The 11302-nt window shown below is 37.4% G+C and overlaps 1 long non-coding RNA gene across 1 annotated transcript in view; it reads left to right on the forward strand.

The window, feature by feature from the left end:
• The window catches only part of LOC119695843, a 105370-nt gene extending 95002 nt beyond the window's left edge, over positions 1 to 10368 (forward strand). The window contains exon 4 of the long non-coding RNA XR_005255408.1: positions 10214 to 10368. This is a non-coding gene — a long non-coding RNA (uncharacterized LOC119695843). The remainder of the gene's footprint in view (positions 1 to 10213) is intronic.
• Positions 10369 to 11302: the final 934 nt, after the last annotated feature.

Below are 11302 nucleotides of genomic sequence, written 5' to 3' on the forward strand. Positions count from 1 at the left end.
TGAAGACTGATAAAAGGAAATATACAATTTGTTAAAATAGGTCTATGGGTCTGCTAAAATTCCCTGAGTGCCTCAAATTGCTACTATAGACATATTTGTGAGGTATGAAAACAACATATCTGATATTAAATGTTTAATGTTGTGGTATAGACAGTGCAAGCTGATGCTTTTCCAAACTGAAAGACTTATTTGTATGGCATTGAAGTTTAGCAACAGGAAATGCTATCTGATTAAGTTCCATGACTACAGCTCAGCCTTTATGTGGATGCATGCATTTGGGGCATCATTTAATGATGTGACCTCTGAAAAAAGCAGATGGGGACTATGACACAAAAAGTTCACAGCTGTTGAGCTAGGATCTGTGAGCAACTGTTCCCTCAGCAGAACAGACACCTCATGGCTGTTATGCTCACTTTCCAAACAAAGACGCAGTGCCAGCTGAATACTGAAAAACTCATAAGACTTAAGAAACTCTTTATTTGCTGCAAGGAGCCTTGAACTTGTGAAGCGGCTGACTTGTGAAGAAGGATTATACTATTAGGACAGCTATTAGACCTTAACATGAGCCCAGGGAGGTTACAAATCAGACAAGCTTGTTCAGAAAAGTGATTGTAGAGGAGTTGCTGCAGGGAGTTAGAAATGCTATGGATTTAGCACAAGACACTAAGCTCAGTGTATGCTTGTTTTTCTCACTTAGGTTTGTTGTTTGGCCCAAAGACAGTTGAAATTAAATGCCATGAGTTTAAAAAGAGAGATACATAGATATTTGAGCAAATATAGAGCGTTCTAGTTCTATAGTATTCTTAGACGGTACATCAGGTACACCACCAACATATTTTTTTTGCCATTGCTGTTTTTTCTCTGAGGTTTTAATTTAAATCCTCCCATATAAGTCTGGTGGTGGCTAGAACATGATCTTTGTCTTAGACTTTTGATGCAAAGTAGCACTGATCATTTTCTGATGAGATGAAGAAAATGGTAGAGAGACTTCGAAGGCTATGAAAGCCTGTTCTCAAAGGTTTGAAGTCTATGATTATTGCAGTTGTGTGTTGTGTGTAGGCCGTCTTGTAATCATTAAAAACAAACAAACAAACAACAATAAAACCATAAAACACCTAGAAGGTCTTTTTTTAACTGGCCTTAAGGATGACTAGAAGACAAAATGACTGTGAATTATATTATTTCCTGGAATCATCTGAGACCTCTTGGCATTTAGAAAGAGGAATTTAGGAGTCAAGAGGAAAAGACTAAGACATTTACTAGGAGTCGCAGTGAAGGTAAAAAAGAATTTGGCAATGAGACAGCGGTAGACGGACTTCTAAAAGGACATTGCATTGATTCCTGGCTTTATTTTCTTACTACTGATTTTCACAGGTTTTGATGAGATTGTTTTGGTTTGCATCCATTCAAGCATCCACAGAATCAGATATCTAAAGCACTGATGGAGAAAAGAGCCTTGGGTGAACAATGCTGACCTAGTTTATGACCAGAGGTTGTATTACACTAAAATAAGCTTTTTTTGCTCAGATTCTTTGGTTTAAGTTCTTTGAAATTGATGCCATATAAATCTCTCTTTGTTAAAAATTTATTAACTTGGTGTGATTACTTCTTTCCAGAAAGAGCTATTGCTATAAATTAGAATTTCCAATTGCAACACCTTTTGATGAAAAAAAAGGATATAAAAATTCCCTAAGTTTTATATTGGCTCTAGTATTACTTCTCTACTTTCTATCTTTTATAATCTTAGTAAGTGAGTTATTATTAGAAATTAGCATTATGATTTGAGCTTGTACTGCTTTACTCTGGGTAGCTGCTACCTCTGGGTTTGGTGATGAAATAAATTATTTGATTGAAAATATAACTGTTAGTGCAAAATTTCATTGTGTGAAGAGCTGTGGCATTCACTGAACTTGGCTAATGGTACTGCATGAACAGCACACATCACAGTTCAGCTAGACTATAGAGAGCTCTTTTCATCATAATTAATATCATCACCAAGTCAACATTTCTGATTTTGTCTTCACAATAGCAAAAGTAAATCAGGAGGTTTGATGGACTGGTTCTAAACAGCGTCCTCTGAATTTTGAAGAGGTAGTCAAGTTATCAAGGTTTCTACATGATGTTTTGCGTGATTTGTGCAATATCTAACTTCAGTGGCATCTCCACAATTTTTTGATCTTGTGGAAATCCTGGAAGCTTGAATTGCCAGTGGAGGTGTTTCCTGTTCTGATGCATTGTGGTGCCAGTCTTGGTGCTGTCTTGAGGGATGAGCAGGGCCTGACTCAAAGCCCCAAACCAAGCCTGAATGAAGACTTAGGAAGTCTTGGCGTACATAGCCTAAGCAGGGTTCCCCACTGGAATAATTTGTTTAGACTTCATGTCTATTTAGAAAGTTGCAGTAAAAAGAGTTTGCATGACTTTTCTCCAGGTTAGAGACAAGAACAGTTTTTGTGGCCAGGCATGCTCAAGAAGGAGAAATCCTACTAATTGAATAAATAAAAGTCAATGTTCCAAACTGGATTAAAACTTGTGGATATATGAATCTTAGTGATTTCATTCTCTAAAAGTTCAACTAAAGGTGTTCCTTCGAATGCTTTTCTGAAGAAGATTATAGATGAAAGTCAAGAACTTCTTAGCATATGTCGTAAGCTGCAATTCTAAATTAAATATTGCGCTATTGCAGGCTCCAAAAGTAACAACAAAGTCACAAGGAATATTGAACGTAGCACAGGAACCTTAGACAGCAGATGTATCACAGCCTAGGCATCCTTGAGAGACTTCCTGGAGGGTACTGACTCTTTGATGAGTCTGAGAAAATCTCCATGTTCTCTATATTATACAATTTTCAGTAATTGAGTCACTTCTCCTCTACTTCATACTCAGATTCCATATGTTTATCCTTGCCCATTTTTATGTCTAAAATGAAGGCAATTATAATAGTATTACTCTAATTTATTTTGAATGAAATATATTACTTATGTACCACTTCTACCTGACACAGATAAAAAATATTAAGTATCCAAGTCAACATGCCTGCTTTCCATCATACTTTTCAGTAATTTTTTTAAATTAAAAATCCTGTCTCAGGGCCTGTTACATTTAATGTTAGTATAACATGACTGACGCAGAAATAGCAACCAGACTGTCCAAATTCAGGAGTAATTTTGAAACCTCTGACTGAATCTGTAGGGAAAAATTGGATTTTAAATGGATAAAAAATATTAATTATGTAACAGAAAATGCTTATCAATATATGTACTTTACATTACATAAATGGACAAAATAAAGTTATTTTAATACAATTTTCTTGAAGAGGAAAATCTGCCAGTGGCAAACTAATTCCTAATATGGCACACAGATCTACAGTGTTCCATGTATAAGAGCAAGGTATCACTGAGTTGAATGGAGAACTCTACCCAAATGCCAAATGTCAGATTTCTGAAAAAAGTGTTTTGATGTGGTATGAAAATCTTTAAATGATCCCATGTGAACAGCTCAAAAGGTATACATACTGACTAAAGTACAGCCCAAAACAGCTGAATAGTCATTACCAAGTGGGAGCATGGTGCTTGTGACCAGGGAAGTTGAATTGATGTAAGATGGTGATCTCATTGCATTTGAAATAATTCGTATCAAAGAAGCCAGGGAAAACTTAAGAAAACACAATATTAGGGATCAGCTTGACATATTCCTTCCCAGATTTGTATTTTAAAGGGTTTCCTTTGCACAAGTTGAATTTTGTAGCCATAGAAAAAGTACTCCACTTTACAGTGGAAATACAAAAGTATTTCCACTGTAAAACACAAACTTTGCTTCACCATAAGCAGCGATGGAAAATCACTCTCACTAATTATTGTCTAGAAAATGTTTGACATCAGGAACAGCAAAAGGATGGAATATTTTTCTTTACTCTAGATGAAACATGAACACAAACATACAGAAGAAATCAAAATGAAGTTTACTTCTTACTCTGTCATTTCATTATAGAGATTTTTGTTTGGGTAGTTAGTTTTTTTTTGTTTTGGTTTGGTTTGGTGGGGTTTTTTGATACAGTGTGGTTTGGTTTGCCCTTTTTTTTGGTTGTTATTTTTTGGGGGTTTTGGGGAGGTTTTTGGGGTTTGGTTTTTAGGGTTTTTTGTTATCTTGGTGTTTCAAATTCAAATACAAATTTTAGTGGTGAAAAACGGTCTGAACAGCATGATGAAGTGTTCCTTTGCAGTAGTTGATTATTCAGTATGATGACAGAAGGTCATGATGCTGTCCTAAGGGACTTAAGTTCCAGACGTGCACTTATGGGAACCATATGAGATTTAATAAGGCCAAGTTCAAGGTGCTGTACCTAAATCACAGTAAATCTCAGTATCAGCACAGGCTGGGGATGAACAGATGGAGAGCAGACCTGTGGGAAGGACTTGGGGGTGGTGCTGGGTGAGAGGCTGGACATGACCCAGCCATGGGCACTCCCAGCCCACAAAGCCAAACGTGTCCTGGGCTGCATCCAAAGCAGTGTGGGCAGCAGGGGAGGGAGGGGATTCTGCCCCTCTGCTCTGCTCTGGTGAGAGCCCACCTGGAACCCTGCATCCAGCTCTGGGGTCCCTGCATAAGAAGGACATCAACCCATTGCAGTGAGTCAAGAAGACATCCATATAAATTCTGAGACATCTGGAGCACCTCTTTTATGGATTTGTCTCATATATTGCTTCCCCAGTTGAACTAACAAGAGCAACTTAAATGAGCAGAAAAGAGACAAAGCAGGTTCATTTTGTCTGTGTTAAACAGCAGCTTCTTGTTAGTATTGTCAACCCCAAAATATCCACCTGATTTGTTTACTTGAAGGATAGATGAAAGCTTAATTCGGAAATATAAAAAGAAAAAATGAGGAAGAAAGAGGGATAGAAAAAGAAGGCTGAAGGAGATTTCAGTAGGACTAAACCACAGAAACATTGAGGGTGTATAGAATATTTGTTCCTACTACTGCATAGAAACATCTTTCACACCTTAAAAATGTCAGCCTGCATTTTTAAACTAAATTTGAATGTAACTTTTTAAGATTGTGAAATGCTTTGTTACCCCATATTTTGGTTTTAGTAACTAGGATCAGAATCTGAAATATGAAAATAGGGTAAAGTTCCAGAATATATGACAAAACAATTTTAAGTCTAATGAACATTCAGATTCAAAGTTACCTTTAAAATTCAGAATTGTGCTTGTTTAAAAAAAAACAACATATACTTAAACTCTTACGTCAGACTTTGGAATCAATGACCACTCAGGTTTCAGAATTATTTATCCCTAGCAGCTCACATGTAATTTAATTATCTTAGTGTAAGACATAAGTGTGATTCATATGTCTCATTCATTTCCTCTGTAGACATGGTGCAGTGAGGTGCAGAACTGCTTAGTAGGAGGTACACATTGCATCAGAATTTATGGTTATTTTGGGTTTTGGCTAGTGCTTCTCTCAGATTAAAAGGAATTCATAGCTCCGCTGTGTAACTGTGATTTCTTCCTAAAGAACATAAAATGGGGGAAAAGATTAAATTGAAAATAGTGTAGTGCAACAGCAAGGTTGGGATATACTACTCTGTCTGCATTTTCCACACTTCCAACCAGCATCTTACAACCTGACTTCAACAATTCTCCCCCTTTTTGTCTACAGACCCTGGGTGTGGTAGTTTCTCTCTCTGCTGCTTTATAGCACCTCCATGTTCCAGCTGCTCCAGAGCAAATGCAGGCAGCACATTTTTAAGCTATTGTAGACAGCACATTTTATAAGCCATAACCACAGTAAGTCTGAATATTGCATTTTAAACTATTTAGTTTATAGACTGATAAATTATGCATGTTTAAACTCAGTTAACTCTATTAATGTCTTAACACAAAACTAATGGAACAATTGAATTATTGATATGCCATTTTGACATAATGAAATTATAGCTAGGAGCAATGCAACTTTGGTATACAAATTTGTAGCTCTGAATCTTGATTTTCAGTTGCAAGATGTCTTTCATATGTCTGCATATGAAAGGGTGCTTAAACATGTGCTTAGCTTTGCGAAAGTCTTAAGCACATGCTCAGGTAACTTCCAAAGCTAAGACGATCATGGTCAGTGCAATAAGGGAGAAAAAAGGTTCCTTTAGGAATAGCATTAGTAATTCAATAGGTGGTACTCTTATTGACTGAATTATTCAGCTTAGTGCAAAGTATTGAAGGGCTCATTTTTCAGCTGAGATATAAACTAGGGCTTTCAGATGACTCCTGATGTTTACAGCTCATTTGAAGGTATCGCTACTGAGAAAATCGTGTATCAGCTGGACTTCCATTCTGTGCTTTTTTGGTTAATACTGTTCCAGACAGTGATAGTTCTACAATATAGTGGGAGCAATTGTAGGGCCCTGACAATGTTTCAGCTGTGGATGAAACAGGTCCCAAGCACAGATAGTGATTTAGTACAGGCCAGAAACTAGTCCCAGTAACAACTTTGCATGAAATGATAGTGGTCTGGAGAGAAAGCTGCCTGCAGATTGGGTGTGGTCCAGAGGACAAGCCTTTGCACTGTTCCATTTGCTGTCTGAGCAAGTGGAGTTTTGTTATGCAACAGCTCACCAGGAAAGGAGTTTTGTAATGCAACTGAATTCGGCACCATGTTCCACACCATTGCTCAGTGTAGGACATTCCGGAGAACAGCTGCAAGCAGCCTTTTCAGGGAAATGGAAAAACAGCTGCTCTGAGAACTGCATTATATTTCACAAGAATATCACATATTTGTCAGGAAAACATTTTTAAACCTGCATTCCAGAAATGCTGACTCATCTTTAAATTAAATGAATTCAAGTTCTCTGTACAATTGGTGCAATCTCTGTTTAAATTTATTTATGGTATTACATACCAGGTGCAATCACACACTATTTTTCCTGCAAGATGCAAGTCATGTCCTTATCATGTAGTGAGTTCAGGATCCTTCAGCTTTCTCTGAGTACCAGCCAAAAATCTAAATTATTTTCTGGTTAATGAGTTTCTTCTTAGATATTTCCTACTATATAAGTTCAGAATGATGCTGCATTTACATCCCCCATACAGAAACAGATATTTTCAAGGACATTTTCCTTGTATTTCTATTGCATCAGTGCTAATGTTGTAGCCTTTTTGTTGAATCTCATTGTAAGAGGTTGTCTGCAGGACAAGATCATTTTTCCATCATGAGCCCTTAGAAAAGTTATTGAGTTTGGTTCTTTAAATGTTTTAAATCATTTTAACAGTTGACAGTGCATGCAGCTATGGAGGAGGAGGGGAAAATGAAAGCAAAAAAATTGCACATAGTGAATTTGGAAGCACAAAGCCAGATTCTCCTCTGCTTTCTACTTTACACAGTCATTTTCCTGGTGCTGGCCAATACAGATTCAGAAGCTGCTAGTATCTTATGATTGCTTTGAAAATCCTGCTCAGAACAAGGGACTTTGAATAAAAGTCAGTATAAGTCACTGAGGATGCAGTTTTGCAACTGCATTAGGCAGTCATTGCAGAGCCATTGAAAACTGGATGCTCCTCTTCTGTCTTTGCTTGCCACTGAACTACTGTTAGAGAGGGAATCTGGATCATGGACCTGGGCTGCATTAGTGTTCTTCCAGTTTCATACTTCGTAGTGGTCTTGGCTTTCTGAATACTGGGAAGCACCAGAACAGAGTGAAGTTGGAAAGAGAAATGTGATAGTCATGAAGGTGCCAGAATTAGATGGACTTGAAAGTACTAATAAAATTATGTCTGTACCTACTCTGGTTGTGTCATCTGCCAGTCAATATTCTGAAGATACCACTCTTCATTACACCTAATTTTGTGTGCTGAAAATTACACACTTGAACTGATGCCAAAAGTCAAGAGCTCATATCCCTGAAAATTATGAGCACATATTTGGTGCCATTTAAGGCTAGAGAAGAGGGAAAGTCCTTATAACCCTTTCTACAGAAAGCCACAGTGTCTATCCTCCCTGTCTCCATTACAGGAGCTGCTAGGTTGTCTTTCTCCCTACCTCACTTTCTCATTTCAACCTTTCAGTCTTTTGCTTCCCTTTCCCCTCCTAGGATAGGTACATACTTCAAATGAGGAGTACCTTCACTCACTTTTACCTGCAGTGATGAAGTCCTCAGTCACCAACATCTTATTATTATTGCAGGCTGAATTTATTTCTGATTCAATATGATACGAAGTTTCCTGTCTAGGAATGTCTTCTGCTCAAATTTCCCTCGCCAACATTTTTATTATCTCAGGTGTTGATTGGCAGTGGAAACTCAGCCTTACTGACATATTTTTCTCAAATTAATGCTGGTATTAATGAAAAGTAGTGACTGTGGCTACTGTTTACACAACAGAAAGAGGATGTGACAAAGTGTTTGCAGACAAAAGAAGAGTCAGAGTAAAATGAAGGCGGAAAATTGAATTGCTCATCTACTTCATGTCGAGCTCTTGAGTAACTCACTGTACTGCTGCTGCTGCAGCAGTAATTGGACTGAAGTAATTGGACTGAAAAATGCTATCTCCATTCCAATGCACAAAGCATGACAGTGTGGGCTGAGAAGTAAAACAGGAGAGCTACAGTCGGGACTCCTTCGTTTTGGGTGGGATGAGGGAAACATTACAAACCTTTCTTGCAACACGAAGTTCATGATATAGAAAAGAAACTGATAATAATGCCCACCTTGGGAATATTTTTCAATATGAATATTGCAGCTCTTTATTATGATTTACATTTGTCTCTGTCTGTCAGAATCCAATGAAATTTATTTGTGCCTCTGAACATATAATTTCCAAATACAATTTGATTCTGAAAGAGCTTAAATAATCTGAGGAAAGACATTCTAGTGCAACCCAGTCAAATGAGTACTGAACTAAAAGCAAACATATCTAGTACAATTGATTTCCAGGGAAAATGAATAGGAATATAAATATGATATGTATCAAAAGATATACTGACACTAGAGAAATATTAACACCTGGGAAAAGACCACATATTTCACTGTCATTTACCAAAAAAAGTATATATTATTCATCTTAAAAAATTAAGTTACAGTAAATTAATGAGGATTCACAAACTTGATAACCATCACATATAGAAGGACATTTTAAAGCAGTATTCTGAATTAGAATTAAGACAACTTGTCGCAATGAAATATGAATGATGTCAAACATACACTGGAGAATGGTGAATGAGGTTACAGGAAAGTCAGATGCAAAGTGAAGTTTCTGAAAAGACTGAGTGTTAGACTGAATACTTAAAGTACACATGTTAACAAGAAGTTTTGTTTCAAGTACTGATAGGAAAAATGCTTTCTAAGGATGAGATTTTCAGAGGAGTTCAGCACCGAGTAGTTTCTGAAGTCATTTTGACAACATCCACTGTTAAAGTGAATAGATGGGCATTGGATGTTTAAAATTACATCTGGTCTCTTCCTTATCAGCTCACTCTTACAATGAAATAAACTTTACCTTCCCCAGTAAAAAAGAAACAAGCAAACAAATAATACACAGAACAAAATCCACACAGAAATCTCTGATGAATTTGCTTTTGCAGAAGGACAGTTGCCAAAAATGCTTTGTGTAGCTGTTTGCTATTTCAAGTCTGCTTTAGTAAGTCACAACTAAGTTCAGTAAGACATAAGGTCAAGTTATTCAGAGTTCAGAACTAAATGTTCTTTGAATCTGATTTACTGAGTCTCCTTGGCACTGCAGGCTCTTGAGGGAGAGTACCTAGTGTACAGACTCATCAAAGGCAAGCGTATAGCTCTGACCTTATACTAAAGGGTTCTCTTTGACCAGCAGTCATTTCTGCAGCAGCTAACTATTTTTATAAATCCAGTGCCAAGGAGGTTTTTTTGCTCACATGAATTTATTTTTTCATTGACTGAATTATTTTATCTTTGTACTATTTTCTTCTTTATTAACAGCTTGCATAAGGTAGCAAATAATTTGCATTTCTACTCAAAATATACAAAGATGTTAATATCTACCCAAGAACACCACCATTTTTTTGCTTCAGAATTAGGCTGGAGGCACATGAAGATGAGGCCATCTGTTTATTCATGAAACAGTTCAGTTCAAGTGCCAGGCCCACCAGGAAATGTTGGACAGAGGAGCAAAAGAGCAGGAGTCACTTAATAGGTCTAAATACCTGTAAACGTACAAATGGCATGATTCACTTTTTTTTTCCCTCTTTTCTCAGGATGCAGAGTGTTTAAGACCTCCAGGACTCTTTCCAATCATCTAGATTCTGCACTCCGATTTATAGTTGCAGTAACTTAGATACTGACATAATTCCCTCCTGTTGTCTGCTGTCTTTGAGGAATTTTTTCTCATGGAGGAACAGTAAGAGCATGGACCTCGTCTATTAGGTAAACATATATTAGGTAAAAACCTAAACATTTCACTGGGAAATCCCAAATGTAAATATTTTGTGTCAGCCACAGTAACATTTCTAACAAAAACTCTTATGTTACAAGTGTTCTAACTATGTAATTGATAGTGATCAGCAAGATGGTTTGACAGATTTAGGTTCAGAACAACATCATGGCCTGGTGCACAGTGGAGGACCTTCAGATCTAGCAAAAGGCAACAGAGAGGGAACACCTGTCAAGAGAGACTCTAACCTGTAAAACAGAAGCAAACTTTTCACCGCAGCCAGTAAGGAAGAATAAATCTTTAGGTCCTCATATAATTTCCAGGAAGTAACTCTTCTGATCATAAGAATCTTCTTTAAGCACAGAAGTCCAGCTCTCAGATCTCTGACTTCTCTTGCCTTTTTGCTTCTGTCCTTTCTCATCTCTGCCATAAGCTACTCCTTCACAATATGGAAATTGCAAAGATATAAGAGAGTTTGATGGAACTATTTGTCTATTACTGAAGAAATTTGGTTTTTTGCCTTTTTACTTCAATATGTTTTCTGTATTTTTCACACATATATTTGTAGCTCTGAAGCCTAGTGTACTAGTGGCTAGTTTTCCCAGTACTTTTCAATGGTCTTTCCCTAGGCAGAAAGACAAAATAACTTCCAGAGCTCCAAACCCTAGGAGGTGCAGGGCCCCTCTGCTATCTTAGTTCCTCCTGGGAACCAAGGCCTACAACAAATTTTGGGGACAAATTTCATGGACAAAGCCCACCTAGTGCAAGGGGGGGACTCCAGAGAAGGGGCTTGACCCGGGGGCGGGAATTACATCACTACTTGTCCTCCTAATTGGTGTTTTTTATCAATTATGCTAACTTCCTAAAACCTATAAAAATCTACTCATCCTTGGGAGGGTGGGCTTTTGTGGAC

This window comes from Motacilla alba, chromosome Z (assembly GCF_015832195.1).
Source record: "Motacilla alba alba isolate MOTALB_02 chromosome Z, Motacilla_alba_V1.0_pri, whole genome shotgun sequence".
Classification (NCBI taxonomy): domain Eukaryota; kingdom Metazoa; phylum Chordata; class Aves; order Passeriformes; family Motacillidae; genus Motacilla; species Motacilla alba.